The 13,352-nt window shown below is 35.3% G+C and overlaps 1 protein-coding gene across 2 annotated transcripts in view; it reads left to right on the plus strand.

The window, feature by feature from the left end:
* The first annotated feature begins 209 nt into the window (after positions 1–209).
* LOC136832188 (neuronal acetylcholine receptor subunit alpha-10-like) overlaps positions 210–13,352 on the plus strand; it is an 87,761-nt gene continuing 74,618 nt past the window's right edge. For both annotated transcript variants that reach the window (XM_067092948.1, XM_067092949.1), the window contains exon 1: positions 210–368. The gene's annotated coding sequence lies outside the window, so the exon portion shown is untranslated. The remainder of the gene's footprint in view (positions 369–13,352) is intronic.

Here is a 13,352-nt window from a genome sequence, read left to right on the forward strand (position 1 = left end):
TGGGATAAAGGAAGCATCCCAGACAAAAACTCCACTTAGTAGAGGGGAAAAAAAAGAGAACAAAACCGTAGGCAGAGAAGGGTCTGGCTAGGCAAGCCAGAGAGAGAGAGAGAGAGAGAGAGAGAGAGAGAGAGAGAGAGAGAGAGAGAGAGACTGGCGAACGGCTACCGCTGTCTCTGGGCTCAGCCTCAGTCAGCACCACAGCATTCAGTATGTGTGTGACCACAGTGCCAAGAGGTGTACGCCTTCGTGTCTCCTGGCCCTGCACCTCTTTATCCTCTGACCCAGCGAGATAAATCGATTGCAGTTCAGTTATTTCGTGAAATAAAGGAATTAGAGGTCGATACCTTTCCGCACTAGAGATCCAGGTAAAGCGTCAGGCCTCCCTCAGCCGTGGGGAAATTTTTTGGACAATGACATGGTCTCATTCAGGTAGTTGGCTGCAAAAGATTGTTCCGTCAAGATTGATCTTGAGTCGATTTGTGGACTAAAACATATTTTCCAGGTAATGTTGAGGGGCCTGAAGTGGCGCTGAAATGTACACGTACGCACGCACACACATACAGACGCATATATATATATATATATATATATATATATATATATATATATATATATATATATATATATACATACATATAGATATGTATATATTTATTTATATATATACATACATATGTGTATTTATATATATATATATATATATATATATATATATATATATATATATATATATATATATATATATATATATATATATATATATATATATATATATATATATATATATGACTGAATACGTTTGTGGTCCATGGACGCGTAACGTATACTCTCAGGAGATATTCACCCTTATGTTTATGCATACATTTATATAGTCTAACAAACAATACGTCAGCGCTTCACATGCGTCCATCAGTATGCATATTTTGATTAATATGCTGACAGTACTCGCATATACAAAAGCTTCATGCGTTTTGCTACTGTTGGAATCTCATACTCCCATCTGGATGTCAGCAGATTCTCGGGAATTTCCATCTTCTTGACCAGACTTCTCCAAATGGTTACTTTTCCCTTTCCCAGCAACATCAATTGCGATTTAAACCATCGTCGGGTGATATCCTTCTTGGTGTCGTTCCACAAGTTATATTCCAGTTCGGAACTTACGCTGACACCTTTGGGATCGGTGCGCGCTAGACGTTTAGCATCCTTGCAGCATCCATTTCCTGCCACGGTGTCACGATGTCACGGTTCCTGGTACTTGAGGGTTGTTTTTTATTCTTTGCATTGCAGAACTGAGAGTCCTCCTGCTAGTGTTATTGATGATGTATGCATGTATATGTATGTATATATATACATATATATATATATATATATATATATATATATATATATATATATATATATATATATATATATACAATATATGTATATATATATATATGTGTGTGTTTATATATATATATATATATATATATATATATATATATATATATATATATATATATATTTCTCAGCTACTGAAATATGCATGTCGTTTGCCGTTTGGTGTTTTGCTCTTCATTATCTACACTTATCTTGTTATTTTGTTTTATTATTTACCAGTTTTTTTGTTCGTTATTATGTTTATCTTTTATGACTTATGGCTGTTATATTCTTTGCATAATAATAATAATATAAAAAAATGGCCGAGGATAGAAACTTTCCTCTGTAAAAGTGCATGCATATTATATATATATATATATATATATATATATATATATATATATAGAGAGAGAGAGAGAGAGAGAGAGAGAGAGAGAGAGAGAGAGAGAGAGAGAGAGAGAGAGAGAGAGGGTGCTGGAGATGGGGAGGGTTGTTACTATATCATCTTACCAAGGTAATATAGGAACACCCAGCGCCGTCAAAGTCAGAGATTAGATCTGTTTCTTGACGCCGATCCTTTTCTTTTTCCTACACTTACACGGAAACTTTGAATGAGTTTTGCGTTGTCTATAGCAGCTAGACTTAATACATGCTGATCATATGCTCTTCTTGTCAACCACACCTTTGGAAACTGTGAATATACATCTCTTTTAACTCTTATCATATCTCAAGTGATGCATCCTATGTTTTTTTTTTTTTTTTTTATTACAATCATCCCTCCCATCTAGTTACAAAAGTGTCGTTTGTGCTGTTTCTGTTTGTGCTGACTTTAACAGCAGCACATTTACAGCCAATCTTGTGGTCTTGAACCTTCCTTATATTATTTTTCTTATCCCAAAGGGCGCGTTCTGGCTTCTGATATACCTTGCCTTCATGACCATTGGTCAAGTTCTGTTAGTTTTCTTTCCTTTTACAGTTACTTTCTCTCACATGCCCTTACTGTCTTTTCACTTCCCGAGAGTCTTCATCTTAGACGCTACATATAATACACACTTATTGTATCCATTCTAATAACATTGGTGCAGGATGAACTGGTATCTTCCTCTTTCTTTTCACTAACGAAATTAATGGGACAAAAGCTAAACTTAAGTGTCTGGCTACCACGGCCATGATTAAAATTCTTGATCTTTTCTGCCTCAAAATCTTTGAAATACTCTTATATAAACATCATCCTTCCTTTGGTATTCTTATCCCAGTCTCAATTTTGCGAAATACGATCACATCTCGTGCACCAACCACTGCACACGATACCAGCTAAGGTATTTCTGAGCTCTTTGTGTGGTGACATCAAACATTTCTTCATGGCCCTCCAAAAGGGAATTATTGCTTTGTTGGCCTGAAATCTTACTTTGTCAACTAAGGTCGACGAGGTCCTGACTGGACTGTTGAATGATCTGTCCTCACTGCTGTCAAGATCCTGCTGCTCAGCCATCTAGTGGATAGAGATGACCTTGAGTCTCTCCTAGACTCTTTTTCTGATGCTACTCATTCTTCTTTTTATGTAAGTAATTGTTGCACATGTGTCCTTCAGAGAAACTAGTTTTCTCATACTAAAGAGGATATGTAATGTTCTGATCGTATCTACTGAAAAAAATTCTGTTTTCTTTGCCAGATCATAGTGAAAAGCCCTCAACCTCCAATTTGCGATTTTTAACCAGTTCCTCTCGCTAGATTTTAATGCTCTCGGTCTTCTTGCTCTTCTTTTGTGTAATGCTGAGCCTTCCGAAAATTCTAAATTCTTAAGATCTTTGGGTTTCTTTCATTTTTCACGACTGGCAAGGCCTCTGGTCCATTTCATATCACTGCACCATGGTAGATAAAGTGGTTTGCATGTGAACCGGCTCCTGTTCTTTGTCATCCTTTCTATTTAACTAAATTTTACTTTGTAATTATCCTTCCTTTTGGAAACATGTGCTAGTTCACTTCCTTCCTACCACACGTAACTGCTTTAATCGTCCCGACTTTTGGGCCATTGCTTTAATTACCGATTTAACTGAAATATTTGAAACGTCATTATTGTTGTCTTGAACATCTTGAATCCAACCATTCTCTCTCACATTAACTGTTCGTTATCTGTATTGTCAGATCTCATGGAACCTGTTCAGTCTATTTCACTCAAGTCCCTCGTCGTTACTACTAATATTTTATTGGTTTTGTCAAATTATGACATTGGTCAGCACCAGCCAAACTACCTTTTTACCGATATACTCTCTCTCTCTCTCTCTCTCTCTCTCTCTCTCTCTCTCTCTCTCTGTCTGTCTTGCTTTTATCTTCCCTTTCCCTTTCGCAAAAGTGTTCCTCTGTCCCATGCTCCCCTCTACTAATTTTATCTCTACACTAGTAATTTTCTAGTCTATCTCTTTCGTTCAGGTTTGCTTTCCTGATGAAATCCGTCCCTATTCTTTCTTTGACTTCTCCACTGTGTTGCGTTTGCAATTGATCTCGTAAAGCTTTTGCTTTGTCCGCCAAGTCTGATCACTTGAAAATATCTGAATTTGAATCAAGCAAATTCTAACAGTTACTACTTATTTTTCGTTTCCAGTCCCATCCAATCCCTCTGTTCTTTATAATGAAGTTGTAGCCGAAGTTTTCACTTTTTTCGATCGTTTAGTTGTTGAGAGTATTTGAAACTTGTACTGGGAGATCACGTAAATCAAGTTGTTAATCTACGTGTCAGGAAATTGGTGTATCACTTTGATAACATAAGCTTTCATGTTGACTTACAACTTCCTTTAGAAATAGGATATGTTTCTCTCATACTTGTGGGTACTCAATCTTCTCTCTTTCTGCCCGATACGACGAGATCAAAGAAAATTTAGCTACACCTCCCGCACCTTTTTTGTCCTCAGTTTCTCTCCACTAAAAGCTGGCTTTTTCGTATTGTAAAATGTAAATTCTATTTTTTTTTTTTTTTACAAAAGCCTCAATCGGAAATTTGCATTTTTTAAGGGGTGTCACCAACCAGGAATCCGTTTAACTTTTACGAAAAACAGGAGGTATCATATACAAATTTTCCTTTTGTTAACCTTGCCTATAAAGCAACATTTTGTAGATTCCAGTTGAGCAGAATTTTGACTGGGGAATTTTGTAGACCTATCAAGTTTTGTTCACATTTACGATAAGCTTGAAGTGAGAGTCCCCCCTCCCCTCCCCTCGTGAGACATCCATATAACACACGTCAAGTCACTTCTGCCCATATTTGTGCATCGGAAAACTGAAGTCGTTAGGAAGAATAGTTCGGTGAAGATTGCCGTCTCTCCGCAGGAAATTTTGTGACTTTCCTTTTAGCCTCTGGGTTCCTTAACTCTTGTAACTTTCCAGCCTTTGCGAGGGGGGAATATCTTTTTCTTTAGTAACAAGTACCGCATTCCCCTTCTTTCTTCAACTTTCTGTCCTTTTCAGACCTAGAGTATATAAGGGCATTGGGCCCCCATTTCATTAGCATATATATATATATATATATATATATATATATATATATATATATATATATATATATATATATATATATATATATATATATATATGTGTGTGTGTGTGTGTGTATGCATATATATATATATATATATATATATATATATATATATATATATATGTACAGTATATATACATATATATATGTGTGTGTGTATATATTATATATATATATATCTAGAGAGAGAGAGAGAGAGAGAGAGAGAGAGAGGTATTCATGTGTATATATATATATTTGTTCATGCAGTAGCCTATGCACTAAATGCTTAAATGCTCCTTTTCTCAATTTTTTCAGGTTTTTATGTCCGATTTCTACAGAAATCCTTTTGAAATTATGATAGGAAATGAAATGGACTGTTCGCCTGTCTCATGACAGGCTTCAAACTCTAGTCGGGAGAGAAACAAGTCTAGTACTTTGACCACTCTGCTTTATGATGGCATTGTGGTCGAAGGACTGAGGTTCAATGAAGAAAAAGAAAAAGATAGTTTATTTGAGGTATAGCTGCATGCCAGATGAGAAAATTATGTAAAGGTATACAGGAGGTTAGGAGGGTAATCAAGAAGAAAGTGAGAAAGCAAGGGAAGGCTAGAATTAAGAAGAGAAGGGTGACTGTGAACAAGAGATTTAGAGGGAATAAATGGTTCTTTAGAGAAGTAAATGCAGAGAGAAATGCTGAAGAATAAATGTATATTAGAATAAAAGATGCAATAAAGAGATGCAGATTTAGATGGGTTGAGTATTTCAAAGATTAGTTGAGTGATGAGTACTGAGGAGGTGAACAATACAAGAGTAGAAAGGTTTAGAATATGTTGGAGAATGCATTTGGAAGTGAACGTTGAGGATGTAAGGAAGGCAATTAAGAGATATAGTAATGAAAAGACATCAGGAGTTCACTTAGTAATCATGACAAATGACAGAGGGATCGATAGCTTTAGAATCGTGTGGGTGTAGCCAAGGAAGAGGACGTGTGGTTCAAGTGTTTGTTATGAAACCATTAAGTGAAAAAAACTGAAAGCAAAGAAAAATTGCTGTGGGTGGCATGCATCAGTTTGGGAAATGTTTGTGACGGAATCATTAGCGAGGTGAAGTGGAAGATGTCGAAGATGTATGGAGTCGAAGACAGTTAATGAGAGCGATTATGATATTTAAGGGGAAAGTGAAGTTTGTGTCTGAATGGAAGTCTGTAAAGTGCCTGGTGTAGTGTGAAAGTGGGTCTGATACTAGAGTATGTTTTGTCTCTGGTGCTTTCTAGTTTCTCTGTGGAGGGGTGATGTGAAAAGTCAAGGAAGAGGAATTATTAGCAGGCACAAAGATATGCGTTAAGAACTGTTTCGTGAATATAGTATGGAATGGCGGATGTTTTCAGAGGCTGCCATGTTGATTGAGGATTATGAAAGGAAACTGTAGGAACCGGCGAAAGTCTTTGAGCGTGCTTGCAAAAGGAGAAAGTCGAAAGTAAATGTCAGCAAGAGTAATGTTATGAGAACAAATGGAAACCGAGAAGGTAGTGCAATGATTGTTAAATTGAAGCTTGAAAAAATAGAAGCAGATGATATTCATAATGGAAAAATAGAAGCAGATGATATTCATACTGTAGGGAGATATAACGAATATGGTCGGATGCGAGAGAAGGCAAGTCACAGATTGAGTGCAGCAAGGATGATGTCAGGGTGTACTCAAAAGACGGAGTAGACACTTAAAGAGAATGGAATCCAGGTACGAATTATGAGGGGGTCGTCGTGATAAGTCTCCTATGCAGAAGTGAAGAGTAGTTGGTGAATGCTAAAAGAAGAAAAAAAAGTATTGAAGCTGTTGAGATCAGTTGTTGTCATAATGTGTGTAGCATAAGATGAGTTGCATTGGTGAGAAATGTGGAAATGTGTAGACGAGGTAAAAAGATTAAGGCAAGAGGGAAAGCGGTTTTAGATCGTTCGATCATGCGAAAGAACTTTAGTTGCAAAATTTTTGGAGATTCAATGAAATTCCGGATTATTAGGAGGAAAGGGCGAAATCCTGGAAAGTACTGGATAGATCCCGTAAAAACTAAGGCTTTGATTTGCAAGACCTGCGAGATTACATGCAAGAAACAGGCAACTAGTGCAATGTTTGTAAGGTGCTTTGACGAGCTGCTGATAAGCCCTATGTGAGGTCTGTGAAACAGCTCATTTTTCCTTTAGAATCGTCGTTATTGGGAAAACGGAGTAAATATTACCTCATATATATATATATATATATATATATATATATATATATATATATATATATATATATATATATATATATATATATATATATATATGTGTATATATTTTATGAAATACAAAAAGTATTATTTTGTGCTTCTCAGAAATCAGAAATGTGAGTAAGGTCCTCAATGAAATTCTTGTTAATAAACCTTAGTATATTAAAAATATATATGTACAGAGCTTAGAGCTTTCGTCCAACTACTGTCAGCATAGTCACTATAATGGAGTTTAACAGACAGCTCGGGAAACATAGTAAAGTAGGAAAACAAAACACGTAAATTACAATCATTACAAAAAGTAAAACTGTCAGTCATGTTGTTGGGACTTTGTCAACTCTAAAATTCTACGAGACTTCGGTGGAAGAAATCTCGAGTAGTCCGCTAAAGATTTTGTTCTATAATAGTACTTTGATTTAAGAAAGAACTTAAATTACTAGAAATATATCTAAAGTTAAGAATCCGAACACCTTTACATATTTCTTCGCTTAGAATTTTATTCACAGCAATGGCCAAGTTACGATCAAAGGTATTATTTAATGTAATAATAAGGGTGCCTTAGTTCTGTAAAAGCATTTATACATAACTATACCATTTATTTGGTACATAATTACTTTTGATACACTATTTTATGACATGTATTTCATTGTGGATTTTACCCCCTCCCACACACACACACACACACACACACACACACACACACACATATATATATATATATATATATATATATATATATATATATATATATATATATATATATATATACACACACACACGTCTGTGTGGGTTGTATGTACAAACAATTAATTCCTACTGCTTCCTCTTCTCGTTTTTATTCGCATTCAACATCCACGCATAACATCCGTTTAGAAGGAATGGCTCATTACCTTACATGCGTTTAAACCGTGGTTTCCGTAGACACTCTTCTCTGTGTCCACATTTTATCTTCCTCAGATACCCTCATATATTTCCATCAGTCGTATCATTTTTTCCCTGATTTTATATCTCTGCTTAATCCATTATTCTTTCCTCATCATCTCGTTCTATTTCTCCCTCGTGCTGTCTAGGAGGCAAAACCACAAACTCTTCTTTTATTCACAATCCCTTTTCCTCTAAAATACTCCATCCAAAAAATGTAAAACAGCCATGTAGATATAACCTAACCTTCTAAAACTCACTATTACACCAAACCTATCACTCTGTCATTCATATGTTCTGATGTAAACTAAACTTTTATTTGAAAAAATTCTCAACCCCACACGTTCTAACTTTTTCCATTCTATTGTATTACATTTTACTTTTAAATTGGACTTATACTGCGGGCATCTCTCGCCCTTTGTCCTCATAATAGACACACGGTCCACGAACCCAGTTTGTTGTTTAAACTCACACTGCTCCTCCTTTTGAATGACTTTTAGATTATTTTTCTCAATTTCTCAGTCAAAGACTTGTCATATACCAATCAAAGTGCAAAATAACAATGAACTTTTTCAACTGTTCGTACAGATTTACCTTTCCGCCATTAACATTACTCATTTACAGCACCATCTCTGTGCCTTTGTGTTCTTCAACCTTTTAATTGCCTTCCTAGCATCCTCAATACTCATTTCCACAAGAATTCTCTAATTTACGTGTGCTTCCTCCTCTCTTGTTGATTTTCCTCTCTCTGTCGTCTACATGCAACACAATTTTTCTACGTAGTCCACCCAAACACGACTGTCGTGTCAGGCAGCATCTCCATGAACTTAACGTTTTCATCATTATTTCATCTCAGTACAATTTTTGTCTCACAAAGTTCTTCCTCAGATACCCCTCATATATTTCCATCAGTCGTAACATTTTTTTCCATAATTTTATATCTCCGCTAAATCCATTATTCTTTCCTCATCATCTCATTCTATTTCTCCCTCGTGCTCTTTAGGAGACAAAAGCACAAACTTTTCCTTTATTCAGCGAAATAATCCTCGAATTTTACATACTCCGTGGTTGCTTTGTGTTGAGATATGAGTGAAAGGTACAGCTTTCACTCACGTTTTCTAGGTCCGTGATTTCCTCTCGGCCTACCACCCAACACTCCACACAATCTGAGAGTGCTAGCAGTGTCAGGTGTGGTCAAGAAAAAGGGCGTGCTACTAGCATTGTCATCCCCAAAGACTTTCGCAGAAAACAGTAGTCGGTACCTTTCTGGCCTATCCCCTTCAGACGGGGAGACATGTTAAGAAAATTTATATGCATATATATATATATGTGTGTGTGTGAATGAATGTATGCACATGTGTATATATATATATATATATATATATATATATATAATATACATGTGTGTGTGTATGTGTGAGTGTAACGAGAGAGAGAGAGAGAGATGCAACAAATTTTCGCAATTAAATTTGTTACTAAATTAGGAAGCTCTTTGATGATTTTATTTTTACCTTTCATCAGGCGCTAATGATGACGAGAATTTTTTAGAATCCAAAATGGCAGGTAAACTTATTTTGGTTTTTTATTATTTCCCCGATACATTGTAGCTTCATCGCTGAGTGTTTACTACGAAGTTTACAAAGTGGTTTTTTTTTATTTTTACTTAACGCGCACTAGAATAAAACCTCACAAGGTAAATCTTGTAGGAGAAACTCAATGATGAACGAATAAGCACTAAGTATGAAAGCTCTCCGATTTTGTATGGAATTAAATGGATTTGTTGTTTCCTTTGAAATGTATATGATTTCTGTGTTTATTAAACCCTGGAATGAAATATTACCCACAATGCAATCAGTACCGCCAATAAGATATTTTGTTTCAATGATTATATTAATATATTATATATATATATATATATATATATATATATATATATATATATATATATATATATATATATATATATATATATATATATATACATACATATATTTATATATACATACATATAAATATGAATATATAGATATATATGCGTATATATTTATATTTATGATTTACATATATACATATATATTTATATTTACTAACTCTCGGTTCAGCTGAGCTTGTGCTAGTGTGTGTGCGTGCGTATTTGATCAGCTTTTGAAAGAGTACGAAAAATGGACTGCTTTGTTACCTTTTGCAAATGATGAATAGATTTTCATCAGACCTAATAGGTGAGCCACAAATTACGGCTGCATTGCGAAATGATGATTAACTGTATTTGTCAAAGTTCCGAGAATGGCGAAAATGTTTTCTTTGAAAGGAATTGTTGCATTTAAAACAGGTGAAATCCCATTTTGTAAAGTTTATTTCCTCAGTCGCTTATGATATCCTAGAGTTTATTCCGTTGTCTCAGTTTGTCAGGGAAAAATATTCTGTTTGTTGTTAAAATGGCGTTGTTTGGCTCGTTGCTCCGCGTTGGAATGTATCGCACAAAATTAATCTCATTTTGTTTAGTTCTTTTTTTTTTCATTTCGTTTTTTCTGCACAGCGATTTTCATTTCATCACTTTATATTCTAATTCTATCAAGTGTATCCGATTTTGATGATATTATTTTCACGCGCGGCTATTGTACACAGTTAATTAGACTTTCTCTCTACCTCTCCCTCTCCTTCTCTCTGCCAATTTCCTCAAATGATTAAGTTTCCCCGTTGTTCGCTGTAATGCGCAATAGACACTCACACAGACACAAATTCACACACATACACACACACATATATATATATCTATATATATATACATATATATATATACATATTATATGTATATATGTTAATGTGTATGCATGTATGTATGTGCATATATCTGAAAAAACAACGAGATATGAAACATAAAGGCATGTGGTCATGAGGAAATTGAAACAGTAAAAACAAAAACCTTTACTTTAATGTAAGGAATTTTCAAGCAAACTACATGCAATGGAAAAAAAAATAGGATAACCACGAAGTCTTGGTTTTACAAACACCAACTAAGATTAAAGGAGTATATAACCATTGTAATGCTTACAAAGGAGAAATTGTCTTGGATTAACTCAGTTACTGGATTAACAAAGGGGAAGCAAAAGATATTAACAAGAATTGTAGAAGTTTCTTTCCACCTCTTTTAGATTTCCATTGTGCATCGTGCGCAGAATGGGGTAAAGCTTGTACAAACTTGGACTTGAATTAGTAATACATTCATTTGTTATCTGTGTTGATGCAGTTTTTAAGAGATTTCTAGTAACAGTGTTATTATAACTTGTTGTTATACAACTATGGGACCAATTGATTTTATGTGATTTTCACATAGGTGCCCAAAGAGAACATTATTCCTGTGGCTAGTTTTAAGTGACTATCACAGTCCGTACATGGGATTTTATAAAGAGTGTTACTGCTGATGTGAGGCCCACCTCTTATAAACATGTTTTTACAGTGCTATTACAAGATATGATTACATTTACCTTGAATATTTTCAGCATTGAATTGATGGACTCATAGCCGATGAAATAAGGCAAACAAAGCGTAGATCTTTAATAATTCTTTAATCGTGTCATTTTTATTATGAAATTACTTCACCACCTTTTTGCAAGACGCATCCAAACTAGTCTTTAGGAAACACAAGCCTCCTAGCTGCCTGCCTCTTGTTCTCTAGAGCGTCGTCAGTTGTGTGTTCCTGGAGAATGCTTTACCCCATTCTGTACAAGCTGTTCGAAGGAGATTTAAGAGATACCAAAGATACTTAGCATTCCTAGTTATCGATTAATCCAGTACCTGAGTTAATCCAAGACAGATGTTGCTGATATGGAGAGCTACCTCAATTGTAGTGAACTTTGTGAGCATTAAAATTTCAATGTACTCCTTCAATAGATGTTGCTATTTGTAAATCGAGTCTCCATTGCATGTAGTTTGCTTATGAATGCTTTAGAGTAAAGGCAAAAGATCTTGCTCTTGCTATTTCAATTTCCTCATTGCCATGTAATCTTTATATTTTATATATCGTTGTTATTCCCGATATATACCCATACATATATTTTAGATAATTTTACAAATCCTTGTAATATGTATTCCTTAAATGTTTGTGCATGTTGGGCTATGACAAAGTGCACAAAGAATCGAGGACAGATTAAATGCTGTAAGATGCTGAGGGCAATAACACATTGTCTGTGCTGCTGGTCGCTCTATCAGCGAGCTCAGCAACGTTGGGTCTGGTCAGTAATTAAATGGTGACCACCAAAAAACCCTGATGCCTCTTGAACATCCATGAGACTTGACGTACGGCTAGGCATAAATATGTACTAACGGAAAACATACTCCACAAAAGTAATATATGATGTAGTTTGCGCTGTCCGTTTCTGAAGAGGGAGAGTTAATTGGGTATGTTTATAATAAAAATAAAAAGTTAAGGGACGAAAATAATGATAAAGTCTGTGCTTGTCCAACAACCGTGGGAATTTGATTTTCCAAGGCTCTGTGGGGCCATTAAAAGTAATGGTTCGTTAGTGCCTTCGTGATTCTCCATTGGTTTTACTAAGTTGGTTGAAGTGAGAGGCATCATATATGCGTGTGTGTATATATATATTTTTTCTTTTATTTTTTTTTTGTTAAGGTGTGGTCTCTAATTTGATCAATCTGTAGTCCAAACATCTTTTGAGACATCGTCTTATCAGTCTTGAATGTCTTTCCGCTCCTAATTGTTATGTTCTTAACAAGGCATGCTGCCTTGGTTTCATTTAAAAAGCCGTCATGGGAATTTACAGACACAGACATTAGCGAAAACATGCACACACATGCGCGCACACACACACACATACACACACACACACAAAGTATAGTGGCATCTTTAATCTTCACAATTTCATTTTTTAAACACCTCGGCCGGAAATGTTATAAGAAAGTCTTATTGAAACAAACTCAAATAGACAATAAAGAGAAACAAACGAATGTTCCTCAGATTACAATTATAACTAGAAAATCCAGCAAATTAAGTGTCTATTCATATATTTACTTGACACAATGGTATTTTCGTATTAAGGACGATCTTGCAAAACTAATGATCTTATATTATCCTCATAAAAATATATCACAGCCTTAGATTTATCACTGGTCGCTTGTTTAAGTTCAGAGGCATTGTCGCAATACCTGTAATTTAATTAATGCCGCAAAAGCAAAGCGTCAGACACAGACTCATGCAAGATGGTCTGAAAGCCTCGGAAGATCAATTCCAACGAACAGGCCATTAGCAAAACCGCCTCACAGTGCCATTCTTGA

The sequence above is a fragment of the Macrobrachium rosenbergii genome, chromosome 49 (genome assembly GCF_040412425.1).
Source record: "Macrobrachium rosenbergii isolate ZJJX-2024 chromosome 49, ASM4041242v1, whole genome shotgun sequence".
Lineage (NCBI taxonomy): Eukaryota > Metazoa > Arthropoda > Malacostraca > Decapoda > Palaemonidae > Macrobrachium > Macrobrachium rosenbergii.